General features: G+C 47.7%; 1 protein-coding gene and 1 long non-coding RNA gene across 10 annotated transcripts in view; both read left to right on the top strand.

Annotated features, from left to right (window-relative positions):
• Positions 1-14,227, top strand: part of LOC135385561 (uncharacterized) — a 390,670-nt gene that overhangs the window by 23,734 nt on the left and 352,709 nt on the right. The gene's annotated exons all lie outside the window — the stretch shown is intronic.
• The window catches only part of LOC135385560 (glutamate-gated chloride channel-like), a 468,552-nt gene that overhangs the window by 246,265 nt on the left and 208,060 nt on the right, over positions 1-14,227 (top strand). For all 9 annotated transcript variants that reach the window (XM_064614944.1, XM_064614942.1, XM_064614941.1 and 6 more), the window contains one exon: positions 13,239-13,417. The gene's annotated coding sequence lies outside the window, so the exon portion shown is untranslated. The remainder of the gene's footprint in view (positions 1-13,238; positions 13,418-14,227) is intronic.

Here is a 14,227-nt window from a genome sequence, read left to right as displayed (position 1 = left end):
TTCTAAATGCCATTCAAACGCCGCAGATGTCTTGCGGATGTCGCAGATAGGTGGACACGTTAATCCACATTCGTTTGTAGCAGTCCAAAAACATAGTGCACACGCGTCAGTGCTTTCGATGTGAGCATTTCGCGTTCGTATTTCACGAACTGTAGATGACGTAGAACATATAGGCGAATCCTGTTTAAGTGACATATTCGCGTGATAATTGACTGTACCGCAATATGTGGCTAATACACACACCCACGAAAAAGGGGATGATGAATTGGGACTGCTGGTGTCACTCATTAGGGCTCTGCCCCGTTGCACCCGGTAGATGTATTAAGACGATTCGTGTAGGGTAGTTCCTTATGTTACGTTAAAGCTCCGTACCCATACTGCGCTGTGTTAGGAAGCAGAAATGAGAAGGATATCGGGAGAGAAATGCGGTTTTATCTGTAATCATCTGTACGAGCCCCTCTGAAGCATTGAACCGCGCAGATTTCTTCCGTGAACTTTCGCTCTACGGGAACCGTTTTGTTACGAAAGTGCTCTAAAACGTTGCCTTTGCAATATGTAAATATTCATCACATTGTGGCAGAGGCTTGGTGTGCCGTCAGTAGAAGACAAAGAGCATGTATTAACACTGCCGAACATGGTTCATAAAGGCCAACCTCCATGGAACGAATTTTTTTGCGACGAAGTTCCACCTCCAGTTGTTCACTGGCACCAGGTGCGTGCGACGAAAAACCAGCGAATGACGTCGGAAAGTCTTCCTCCGACGTCACTGTTGCTAGAGCACAAGGTGAGAGCTTAGTGCAATCAGTCGTTCGAAAACATTCACTTTGACAACTAAAGTCAACGACTGTCTAAAAAACCGCGTCCAGTAATGCACCGAAAGGCATACGCAGTCCTGCTAAAGGAACAGGTGGTTCTTGGCAGAGGATGCCTGGCGTTCCAGCGGTGCAGCATGCTAGGCGGTGTGCAGCCGACAGCAGACGACAAGGCAGCGAAACGTAGGTGACGCAAAATTGTAGTGGAAGTGCGCTTTGATTGGCCGGCCTCGCGTTCATCCGCAGTTGACGCTTTCGGAAACGTGGGCGCTCGGCGTAAATATATGGCATGGCAAGGCCAGATCGGCGGCCAACTCTCACATTTTTGACGCCTCGCGTAGGGCCGTCCGACGTTGGGCGAAGTTTGCCGCTTTTTCGCAGCACATTCGCTCCATGGAGGTTGGCCTTAATATGGAAGAGTGGGAGGTCGGTTCCTGTTCTTTCTTCAACGCAACAGGACTGTTTCACCTATGTGTCGGCCTGGACACCGCTACTACTCATATCCCGGCTTCGTGCATAATCATCAGAAGCATGCGCGGTTGCAACGATATCAGATACAATTTGGATGGGGGACGGGATATCTCTTCAGCCCCTATTTTAAGCTCCTGTGGGAAATGGTAAGACAGAGCTTGGCATACACACTTCCCCAAGAAGTCCGCACAGGTCGAACAATTCCACCGAGCAACATAAAACTGCGTGACAGGCACGTCACTCGGCAAATGCATATGGAAAGAGAGGGACTGTGTTATTTACCACGTGGCGGGTGACGATCAGTGCGTCGGTAAGCTCCATACTGATGGAACGAGTTGCATAGAATACCTTACGAAAATCACTTACCACACCGTGCTATGCAAGAATGAGCAACGACAACAACTACTATGTACTTTGTTAAAATGATGATGAGCGGGGAGTTTCATCGCCACCCCGTTGCTGGCGGTAATGTGCGGTAATGTGGTGAAATGGAACACTGACCGCTGGTTGCACCAATTTCGGCGTAAGACGCCGCTCCCGCAGGACCAGCTTAGCGCTTGAGTTGCCTTAAAACACGTTCAGCGGAGGGAAGCCCTCAACCGTGCTCCAAACCTCACGCTCACTTAAGCCCCTCACTTTGCAAAACCAAGATCAGGCTAGGGAATTCTAGGGATTTTTTGTTCGTCTGCGGCGAGGGTCGCGTGCTATTGGCTTTTTAAGGTCACATGACCAATTCACGCGTCGCTTATCATAAGATAGAAGAGAAAGCAGCGATGCCAACTGGCAGCTGAATAACTGATAAATGCTTGTACGCACGGTAATAGGAAGTAATTATTGCACGGCAACAACCCGAGCAGCACCCCAAGCAGCACAATGTACTGAAAGTCGAGTGCAATAGGGGTGGACGGGTAGGTGGATGGCCTTGAACAAACTTGTGAAACTAAAGAACATTGATGAGACACATACCGTCCACCCCTATTGCACTCGACTTTCAGTACATTGTGCTGCTTGGGGCGATGTACTGAAAGTCGAGTGCAATAGGAGTAGACGGTATGTGTCTTACCAATGTTCTTTAGTTTCAGGCGTCTGTTCAAGGCCTTCCACCTACCCGTCCAGCCCTGCACTCGACTTTCAGTACATTGTGCTGCTTGGGAACACAACACGGCGGAATTTACCGGAATTATCTGCACTTGTGCAGCTAGGCGTTTTCACAGGCAAGAGGAACGGCACCACATAAAACACACCTTTCGAAATAGTACGTAATGCAGAGTCACGGGTGATAATGAAAAAAAATTACGAAGTAAGGCTGCTTCCATAGTGGCTATCTTCGTCTTGGGCAAACACGCACGAAGCCAACGAAGAATGACGCAGAAATCAGATAGTTGAATGCTGCTCACTTGTGCCTTCACATCATTTCTCATCGTACCCCACTCTGCGGCATTATTTTGCTGTGCTTAAGCCAGCACATATTCTGTATTACCAAAACTTTGGCGCGCACACGCAGGCACCTCACAGCAGTCAACATGACCGCTTACACAAAACCGTTACGAGATTTTGAACATCCGATTGTACGCCCATCCTTCTTGTCAGATGCAATTATATCCGCAAAGGGACCGTCGACATTATTCTTCCTCGTAGTAATGACTGAAAACCATTCGTTGTCGTCTCCGCACAACTTATTTCAATAAATAACCGACCAAAGGGCTGACGGCATGACCTCGGCTCGGTGTGCTGAGCCACCACCGAGGACAGTTCTGCTCAGTGGAGGTTTGACATGAGTTTGATGGCGGTGCTAGTGTTGAGCGCATTTGGTGCAACGCTCGAAAACTGGAGCCGGGCTCCACTAGCTCTGCGAACTCTGTTCTGCGTTGAGCGTCGTTGGTGCAACCGGAGGTGAGTCGCCTCACAGTGAGGACCGAAGTTTTACTACAGTGTCCAAAAACGTCAAAAGAGCTTTGATGGCTGAGCGTTGGTGGGCTGGACTTGCCCATGGACCGAGCAATTTTGAAATAGCGAGATGGCGAGAGTCCAGCTGATTTAGAGACACTGAAAGTGTGGATCGGAAGGGTTGGTAATGAGGGCAATGACGAAGGATGTGCTCTAGATCTTCCAGGGCACCGCACTGACGGCATGTAGGCGGTCAATTTGTTGCGTACAAAAGCTCTAAACGGTTGCAGAGTTTATGTGCAAAATCTGGTACACTTAACGGGGCTTGTATTTTCTTTATGCGACGCCACCTGGATACATACGTAGATATCTTGCAGTGTTCGTCCGTTACACCGTGACATGGCTTACGGATCTTCTTTTCCCACAACATTCTCAGCATGCAGCCAAACTGATTAAGAGACTGCCACCGCACGCGTACCCTTCTCGGAAATCGCACGTACTCTACTCTTTCCGCTCCAACGGAATGCCCTCGGGGAGATCGAAAAACACAATATTTTATTTGTTTTCTAACTACATTTTTTCCCCTTTCCATCATCCGGGCAGTGTTTTCCTAAGGCGAAGCATCCAATTAGCGAAGCCGTTAGCGCTGCACCGAGGAGTAGTATCGATTGGCTCAAACGTCCGTCTCCCTGTTGCAAGCCTTCAACTCTCTTCTCGCTCGCCTTGTCATCCATTTTTTGGTCCCTCGTTTCGATCATGTCAGTCAACCCACCGAGTCCCGCTTCTGCTTTCTCTTTTCCTCCGACGAAAATAACGCGCTTTTCTGCATCTTCTGTACTCACTCTTCTTGCTTCATCGGACTGAAATCCTTACAGCGATGGCATATCGATTTGACACTTATGCAGGTCTCTAATACGGAGGCCAGAAAGATCGATCTTCATGTGTGCCTATGTGCGGGCAGGTAATCCCGAAGAAAGGAAGCGGCACACCAAGATTTTGCGCTGATTCGACGTTTCGCATGTTTGCGCACATTCCTTCTAGTATAAAGCGTAAAGATGAAAGAGCGTTGCGAGAGTTTTCGGAAACCTGCGGGATTATGGCGAAGCATTAGAGTTTTTCCCTTTTAATTTTATTTCCCGCCTGCATAGCGGGCGACTCGCAGAGCTGCATGAAACAAGGCTTCCATTTTCAAAGGCTGACATTCACTAAGAGTGGGGTTTAGTTTTTTAGTTCCCAGGATCAGTGCCTGATTGGCGATAGCGACTGAAACAGACAGCCTAAGCAGACACGAGCAAATGGTGTGTAAGGACATAAGCCTGTTATGCGTGCTGCTAACTTGCGCCGGTCTTTTTTTTTCTCTTTCTATCTCGTGTTCGTTGTTCCTGGCAAGCGATGCACTGTAATTATAGAATTTGGAGTTGATTTACACGAAAGGTGCATCAGCCTGTATATCTATGTGGCGACATGTTGCACGTGCTGGAGGGTAGGACTGCCTATAATTTAGACCGCCTGCATGAAGTTCTTTCAAGCGCCACTACGGACAAAACCAAGTGTCCGAGAGGGAGGTCGCATCCGGAATCCCATCTATGAAACCGATGCCATTGTGTTCGGCATCGGCAAACAGTCTACTTGGCCATTTTTTTCGTTCCAAAAGTGCTTAGGTATTAGCTAGACGAATTTTATAGATCAGCGCTGCTTCAGCGGCTGCAGGAGCTCCAGCGGCGTGACGTCACTCCGTAAGCGAAGGAGTGAGAGGGCAGCGCGCAGAGGAGGGAAGGCGCCATCCTCTATCCAGCCCCGCAACTCTATGATACGCCCGCACGGCCCTGCATTCCCTTTCGCAAAGGCGTGCCATCATTGGCCAGTTACAGAATGACGTTTTCTCGTTTTTCCAGAGAGGACCCTCAATATCTGGAGTCTACTCTTGTCATGTATTCCGTCGAATAACAGTGAAACTACACCAGTTTTCTGCGTGGGATTTTCGATATCGTTGTGAGTGGTCCGCGGGGAATTAAGTGACGCTGTAGTTTTGACATCGGCTGGAACGGATGCGACCGATGCTACCGAACCGACGCCACCGCAGTCTACGTGTCGATGAATTACCAATGACGTGACCTACTGCTGGATAATCCAAAACTATGGAGTTTACCGCTTGTTTCGAAAATTCGTGGAGGTCCGTCATGCTAACTGACGGCATTCGTGTTTTGCATTCTGAGTCTTAAGCGATGCTGATTTATGATACGAGATAAAATAAATCTCGTTTTCTTTTTTTTAGTGCTGGCACTTTAACCACGGCCGCTCGATGGAAACTCTGTACTCAGTTTCCATCGAGCGGCCGTGCTTTAACGTACTCTAGAAATGTTCGACACACAGTGCTGGAAAGGCATTCATTGCGATGTGACGAGTATAACTATACAAGCTATAGACTCCTTTCGGGCGATGCTCTCGAATAAGAAAACTGTATAAAAATGAATTTGCGTGAAGACAACTTTCTTAAATCAACAACAACAACAACTTCATTGTGAGATGATAAATGGGGAGTTTCATCGCCAGGGGCGACACTCTGTCCCATTGCTGGTGGTGATGTGGAGAATAAAATAAGGGGGTCCCAAAAGGTCAAAAGAGCTTTGAATGCAGAGCGTTGCTGGGCTGGATTTGACCAGGGACCAAGCAATTTTGAGAGAGGGAGCAGGCGAGAGTCCAGCTGATTAAGAGATCGCCATATGCGAACCCGGCTTCTAGCATAATTTCAGTTTGCTTACAGATATACGCACGCATACTGTGGCGTAATATGATGTGCAGTATTTAAGTAATTTCGGCCACCTTAGCACATTGCACTCTTTAGTGGAGCGCTAAGGATTTGCCGAACGTCTTACATTAGACTATCCGGCTCAAAAACTAAACACGACTTGCTACATTTGTAAATGAACGAATAACCCATGTGTATATTGGAAAACCGTCATATGTGCTTCAACAAAGGAAACGCTGTCTCGTAAAGAGAAGCACACGGATTCTGGAATGACAGTTGTCGTTCATAAGTGGGTGGCTCTGCAAAGCAAATTTAATGCATCGATTCAGTCTATTACGTAAATGCATGTAAATGCATTTACCCAAAAGCTTTGTAACCGAAACCTCATACTAGCACGTTATGCATCAATTTGGAGGGGAGGTGTAATTTATTCAGGTTTACAGCGACGCGCTTTTCTGGAAGCGGCTGGAGGCCTGGAACGCAGCAGGCCATTGGGGTTGATGAGACCTCGCAACAACATGCATTCTTAATCACGACACCGTGTACACGTTGTAAAGTTAATGACCAAGATTGATTACTCTAAAGAATTAAGGGACTAGTGCAATCGCGAGTAAATTATAGAAAGAGTATGCATCTTGAAGCGGAGCATCATACTGTTGTGAACGCACGCTTTACGGACGAATGTGTTTGAGCGGCTCCTTCACCGGATTGTTTGTCTGCGGCTTTTGTGCGAGTGAAATACTCCATTCAGTTGCAATATGTGGTCGCGTGACGATTGTGTAACCACGCGGGATAGTAAGAACTCTGCTGCAACAAGAATGGTGGAACTGTACGGCTGGCCGTACTTTAGTGATGATTTCCTTTGCCTACGTTGGCTAAACCGCGCGGCTGAGAGAAGATTCTTTCTTGATGCCCAGGCAGTAAGATATTTAATAAAGCATCTGAACCGCTAGGGAAGCGCGAAAACATCCATAAAGTGTAGCGTCCTGAAACTAATTCCATATTTCCTATTGCGCCATTTCCTATTGCGAACTCGACTGGCGACTTACGAAACACGCACGTTACCCTAATGAAGCGATAGTATGTTCTCCGAGAAATTGCATTTCCAAAATGAAACATTTACACGCTACATGTGGCAGTCCTCTTCCCACGAGCGTGTGACATGTCGATATTTATTGTGTTCCTTTTCACCAATACCTTCATTTAGAACACATGTACAAGGTTGTGTCCTTGTTTCCTTTACTTCTTTTTTGTATCCATCGATTCATCAATCACTTGCGCGACAGTTGGAACCCTACGAATCTTGCTACACAAAACAATAATCGCAAGCTACCCGTGTAAACAAAAGGAAAACAAAACAACATTCGCTTGCTTTTATTACGTAAAATACAAAAATCTTACTATTCATCCAGTGATACCAGACGACGGGTTACTCCTTATCTCTAAACAACGTTTGCGTGAAATTGTCAGATAACATCTGCTTTCTACGCTAACGACAAACAAGAAGAATCCGCGACTGAAACGTGGGTGCTGAATATAGCGTCTGCGATGACAAATGCAAGGGATTCCCCCAGTCCAGCGAAAGGATACAAGAAACTACACTTACACACAAACAACCGCTTGCACATACACAAGAGCCGAACAGCTACACATCAGAAATACTCGAGGAAAGGCAGCGCGTTATGGACCGCAACGATTTACGCTCGGGCCTCGGCTGGGAATTCTCATGTCTTCTTTCTCGCTAAGAACCTTTCCGGCGTTAATGCGCGACTAAACGGCCGCCCTGACATATCCCGCTGCCTGGAATACTGCAAGGTTGATGCCATTCCTCTGCGTTGCTGTTGCCTGAGCAGTGGAAGAGAAGAATGACACACACAGGGAACGCCGATTTTCCGATAGCCCGCTGTTTATCCGCTGTTTCTACTCTGCCTTCTGCAGGAACGAGATGGGTTGTCTTCAGTTGACATTTATTTGGAGCGACAAACCATAACTTATTGATTGTCAGACATTCATTTTTCTGTCCCCTTTGGCTCCGGAGGTTCTCTGGATGCGATCACATTGTTAAAGTAGGGCAAGATGGGAGGAAAGCGGGAAAAGAGACAGTATCGCATTTGAGTGTGAGAGAGAATACAACTGAGTTCTTTTCTTTTCATTGGTTCTTCTTTCCTTTTTTTCAGTGCGTCAGCGCTACTTTAACAGGTGCAGGAAAATTTCTGTTGTGCTATGCAAACCCTGGTGGATTATTTCGCAGTTCGCTTTTTGATGTATGCAGGCAGGCGAGACCAACACATGCATCGCATGAAATCTGCTAGACAGCGGCATGTCAGTACATGTGAATACCGTGTCTTTTTTTCCGAACGTTCCCGAGTAAAAGGTTTGACACCGTCATTTCATTCGAACGATGCCGAAAAGGGCATTTTTGCGTTGCTTCACGTAGAAACTTTTATTTGGAATGTGATCATGTTGAGCAGGAAAAAAATCAATAAATAAAAATGCGAACGTGCGGCGCTGAATGAGCACTCTGGCACAACTACTACGTAATGACTACAAGCATTCAAAACGTAACCTAAATAGAAAAAGGATACAGAAAAAGACGAACGTTCAACCGATGAGGAACACTTCTTGAGGCTCCGCATGTAGTTAACGACAAAATCGAAAAGCGTCCGTCAGACGGGTTTCTTCGAGAAACCTCACCAGTGCTTGCAGCACTTTGAGGTGCATTGGTCAATAACCCCGAATTTTAACGATGTGAAGGGTCCAGCGTGCAGACGAGTCAAAATGGCTTCTAGGACACTGCGACTGCCCGCGTCCTCGGAGCACATAAGGAGAATATGCACCGTGTCTTCCGTGACGCGGCACTCACCGCAATTGGGACCGCGTCTATGTCGTGTTGTCTGTGTCGTGTGTGTGAGCGAGAGTTTTTGTCGTTTTCGTCCCTGTCCTGTAGCTCAGACTCAAGGAATTATACTACCTTCTTCAGTTACACAGCAGTTCGCTCGCTTATGTTCCTGTGTGAGGCTCTCCAAGTTTACTCAACAGTCGGGCGCTCTATGGGACAGCGTGAGGCGTGGCCCATTTGCTCGACGGCGTATTTCCCAGCCAATTTTATTTAAACGCTGCATATTTTCGCTGTTCTAGTCGACCCTTTTCTAGAGCTGTGTTCCTTCAGAAGTAGACACAAAGTGAGATTTTTTTTGGCATTGACGGCATCTTGCTCAAACATTATGTTCCTGGTGTAATCACATCACAAGGGCAGCAGCTAACGACAAGTCAGCGAGTGTTGGTGACTGGAATCGAACACACACTTTTCTGGTTGAGGTCATGCCGATCAGGCCAGCAACTTGCTAGCGGGGTACTAGTTGCTTCGACGGGCGGTTTTCTGCGAGGGACGTTAAATACGGTGTGCAGTGGTGTGCTGAGCTTTCGGCGCGCGCCGGAATGCCATATTAACGAAGCAGAGTTACACGCGGAGGCCGTTGGGAGGGAATGGCCCCCGAGAAAAAGGGTCATAAAGGGGGATGTCGTATTAACGAGTGTTATATTAACCAGGTGCGACTGTATATGTAGACGAGAGCGAGGTGCGCAATAGTATAATATTAGCACACCGGTCCCCGCCAGGGGGCCGCTCGCTGGTTGTCGACTCTCTCACATCATCGCTTGTGCATTGGTGTCCTAATTGTTGATTCAGCCTCTATAATTTGCGTTGTAATCCGGTCATTCGAGAACGAGTATTGCCGGTGATACTAATTTTCAATGCAAGCAGCTTTAGTCTTAAAACAGCCGGTACAGGAACACAAGGAAGGTGGCTATTGCAAGCACAGGTTGGTCGCCGGTCATTGGTGATTCCGACACTGGTCATGCACATCTTAGAGCATGCAGCCCTTCATGTTGTGGGAAACTATCCCACTCTGGGGGTGAAGCCCGTACCTTGGTGGTGGTGGTGGTTGTGAAAGGGTTTGCCGTTGTCGGCCTCACAGACGTGGGCAACGTCACGACTGACGCCCTCATTGGCCCCACGGAAGAGCGGTTTCCAACTCTCGTTTGACGTACAAGCCTGTACCTCCCGTCTCAAGGGAAGACACGACACAGGTAAATCAACAAAAAACAAGGTTTATTACCTGATCACAAAAATGGCCAGCAACAACGAACAGCCAAGCTACCTGTCCCCCCTGGAGACGGAACGGACAGGCTTCGCCCCGAGAGTATGGGATAGTTTCCTACAACTGGCGCCCATCGTGGAGCACGAGGTTCCGTTGCGGAGAAGGAGGCAGTTGCGGGACTTGCCGCAGTAAGTCTGGTCCGAGGCCTCGTAGTGTCGTCACAGATGCGGAGGCATCCCACTGACCAAGCCGCGTTGACTTTTGAACGGTGGGAAATGATGACTCGGCAGCTGTGACGACATGACTTACATCAATTCCCATCATATTATAGCGGGAAGTCCCGCAACTTCCTCCTTTCGGCCTTGTCGACACGGGAGCTAGTTCTCGCTTATTGGCGACTGTGTTTGCGAGGACTACCGATTACGAAATGTGGATCAGCAGATCACAGATGTCACTCTACGTCTGGCATGACGTCATTCCAGCAGAGGCTTCGGTTGTGCTCTGGTAGCGCTTCGATAGGAGGCGACGAAGACAACGCTTCGTGCACCTTCCCGCCCTGGCAGTGTTGGGTCTTACCGGGCAATGGACAGGACGGGCTTCCCTCAGAGTGAAAATAAGAGATTCTCACGAGGTCCAGCAACGCTCTACAGGACTGGTTTACCGAAACAGTATTTTCGTACTTATTGTTTCCTTTCTAATTATAAAAAGACACATGCATGTGCATACATCAAGTAAAAGAAAAGCGATGCCTGGCGCATGAAGTACTATCCCGCCATCTGCACATCATATGAATATCTTTCCCCAGGCCATGAACGCCACATGACGTGACGTGTCGTTGAGAAAAGGGATATTTGCTTGAGAGAAGGGCAGTATTATGCCCTAAAAAGAAGAAGAAATTCATGAACGTATTAGCTTTTTTTACGTAGTACTTAGCACATTTTCTTGACGGCGTGGCGAAGGCATTCGCTCTACGACGGCCGATATTTAAAGAGACCAGATTTAGCGGGTCCATAAAAGCAGCACGGTCGATAAAACGCCTTTTCCAACTAAGCTGTATGACTGATGACGTCGAGGTGTGATTGATTCGCTGGCCGTCAAATGGAACGCATATTTATTTGCGACGAACTTCGCCCAAGCTTGAATATCACTTAGTATTTCGCTTTCGCCGCAGGCGTCCACCCCGGTGTCGCAGAGTTCGGCCTTTTGATCGATTTTGCATCCAGTTTCTCTCGCGTCGTAGATACTGGCTTTCTTTTCTGCTGCTTTCAAGACGCAGGAAATGCATGGTCGTTCCCGTTGCGAGCGGGAACAAGTTGGCTGTGAGGCATGTAAAACTAAGACGTACTCTCTTTTGTCCGTTATATTGTTCTTCTAACGCGACTGTATTGTTCGACTGACACCGCAGCCGACTACTGGTGTCTTATGGACCAATCATGGGTAGGTCCGTCCTTAGCTTTATAGGGCAACGTGATCGTGACCACGTGACTAAAGATTTAACGGCGATGTAAAGCTACCGCAATTAAGCATGTTTCCCAAAGTTGCTGCCAATATTTTGTCTATTTTTATACCTACATGCTACATGCTACAGCTGGGAAAGAAATATATTAGGCGCTTGCCGCGGGCTCGTCAAATGCTTAGACCCGTAGTAATTTCTAAACATTGATGCAGGCATTTTTTAGCAGCAATTTCAGAACACTGTATGACAACAGTTTGCAGATAGATAGGTGCAAGATAGATACAAGTATTTTTTTTTATAAATAATTGCAGGGTACCACGTGACAGTACTTTGCAGATGGGTGTCGATGTACCTGAAATGCATGTCGTAAGATGTTGGAGATTATCCGTTGCAAGAAGATTCCTGCGGAGTTTGCAATAACCTTCTTCGTGTTAACACTGTCGCTACTGTCAGACAATAAAGAACGCGAAGTCGGAGTCCGGGGACCGTTTGCTCATAAAAGGAACGGAACCCCTAGAGGCAATCGAAACCAGAGAAACAGAAAGAATGATCAGCTCAGATTTCAGGCAAATTTGGAGTACCATGCGCGGCCTGCATTTTCAACGAGGTGAATTTGCATGGAGGGCGAATGGGAGTGGAAATAAACGAGCCAGAGTTACTCGTCCGCCGCCTGCTCCCCCTGTCTCGTGTGCAGCGCAGACACAGGTTAAGCATTTCCCGAAGCTTGGTTTCGTGCGCTTCCCAAATCCCCCCGGAGAGCTTCCCCGGCGACGTGGAATTAGCATCACAAATAGGGCGAGTTGGAATATTGAGGAGCGATTCTTTGTGGGAGCTGAAGAGGAGGACGACGGTGTTTGTCAGCCGGCTGCTGCCGTATGTAAACGATGGTCCCCTTTGAGAGAAATACGATCGGGAAACAGAGGAGCTGGCCCAACAGAATGGGTGATGACCCACGCGATACTGCCTGCTCTCATCGACCGCGCAATGGGATGACCACAGTGGCCGCTGACGATTAGGCCTAATGTGCTCACTCCCCACCTTGGAAACAGCGGAGCCCCTCTTCAGCGCTGCCGTCTCAGTGGTTGCCGAACACAGGGCCAGAGTTCGGAGGGATAAACACACCTACAATGCGCTTCACGACGTATATAGAGCTTAGACGCATATTGATAATGGTGAAGATAACTTTTTCTTCACTCAGACCTTTTCTCGAATACTTCTTAGCTTCTTGAATTTCTCGTCATTTTGTGGGCTAGATGCATTGCCTTCGAGTCTAAATGCACAAAGTCTACGCCAAGTTTAGGGACTACTTGCAGAGCTGGGGAGTAAATTGCAAGGCCAGGCAACTAGAAGCTGTAATTACTCCCCCAATTTACTCTCTCTTTTTTGAGAGTCTAGCACAACTCGTCGGGTGAGGATCAACCATTCCCTATTTTTGCCCCCATCCAACTCAAGCCGATGATGATTTTGCATTTCGTCCGTGTGCTTCAGCTTTCGTTTTGTTGTTCTGTCTCAATGAGGCTGTAAGAGGGCTACAGAGTATTCTGTTTCACACTGCTCGTGTTCACTTGGACACAACTTTGAACTGTGGTCTTATTAGGGATGCTGAAAGGATAGGGGACGACTCTGAACAGCCTTCCCGATCTGCTTTTGTATGTGCGTGGGAAATGCTACAGTTCCCGCGAATGTTACGAATCTTGTATGTCGGGTTACCTCTACACGTTCTGACGACGTAAATGTGAACACATCCTGTTCAATTGTTTCAGGTGGCACCACTCGGTGATCCAAAGCCGGGGCGGCGCCCGACCGCGAAGCCGCAGCCGAAGCTCACTTGGCGCGTTCCATAGAAAGCAGTAACTATCTCAAAGAGCTTGGATACAAGACGGCCCGTAGGCCCCAAGCGTCCTCTGACTAGCACTGTCGTCGAGCAGCATGCTGTTCCCTGGTAGGTCTGCACGTTTTCATTGAACTTTTTACATAGTTCACAGCGCATTATGTTATATCGTGAAGTCATATGCCTGCACTAGAACACACCTCTACCCGTGCTTTCGCACGCGCGAAATTTTCACGGGATATTCTAGTGGAAGAAGCAAAAAAACAGCTCATTGGTCGGAAGTGCCGCCATGTCTTATGTTGATGCCCCGGCGACCGGGAATATCGGGAGTAGAGCACATTGCAGACGACACCAATGGTATGCTCGTCGTCTGCTACGGAATACCTTGTGACTGAGCCGTAGGATATTGCCCATGGTTAGAAGATCACGAACACAGATGACGCTGAGCGCCCACGTGGCAGCAGGAATCTATGACGTTTTGTGTCCGTCTTCCACTAGAGTGTTCCGGGGGAATATCACTGGCGTGAATGCACGGTACACCTAGTAGTCTTGTTCGAGTTGTATATTACCTGAAAGAAAAATGACGAAACATAACAACCTTAACAAACGTTGTTAATGAGCTATAAACCCCTGAACGAATGTACGACGTGTGCTCTACAGCTGGAGGCGAACTATCATGTTTTGAACAACTGTATTGAATTGCAATCTTTCCTTAAAAAAGCGAAGGAGACGCATTTGTCAAAATGGTTGTCCCAAACAACTGAATTCCTCAACTTTCGGGTTTGCTCCGCTGCCTCCCACTTATGACAAGGAACGGTAGCTTTCAAATTTAAATCTCTCATTTACACATCATTTCCAATCACTTCGTAAGAACTAGAGATACGGAAACATTTAATTTATGCGCAGAACTAGAAAGTCCCT

This window comes from Ornithodoros turicata, chromosome 2 (assembly GCF_037126465.1).
Source record: "Ornithodoros turicata isolate Travis chromosome 2, ASM3712646v1, whole genome shotgun sequence".
Taxonomy (NCBI): domain Eukaryota; kingdom Metazoa; phylum Arthropoda; class Arachnida; order Ixodida; family Argasidae; genus Ornithodoros; species Ornithodoros turicata.
The sequence above is the reverse complement of the archived record's forward strand: the minus strand, read 5'-3'. Positions and strand labels throughout refer to the sequence as shown.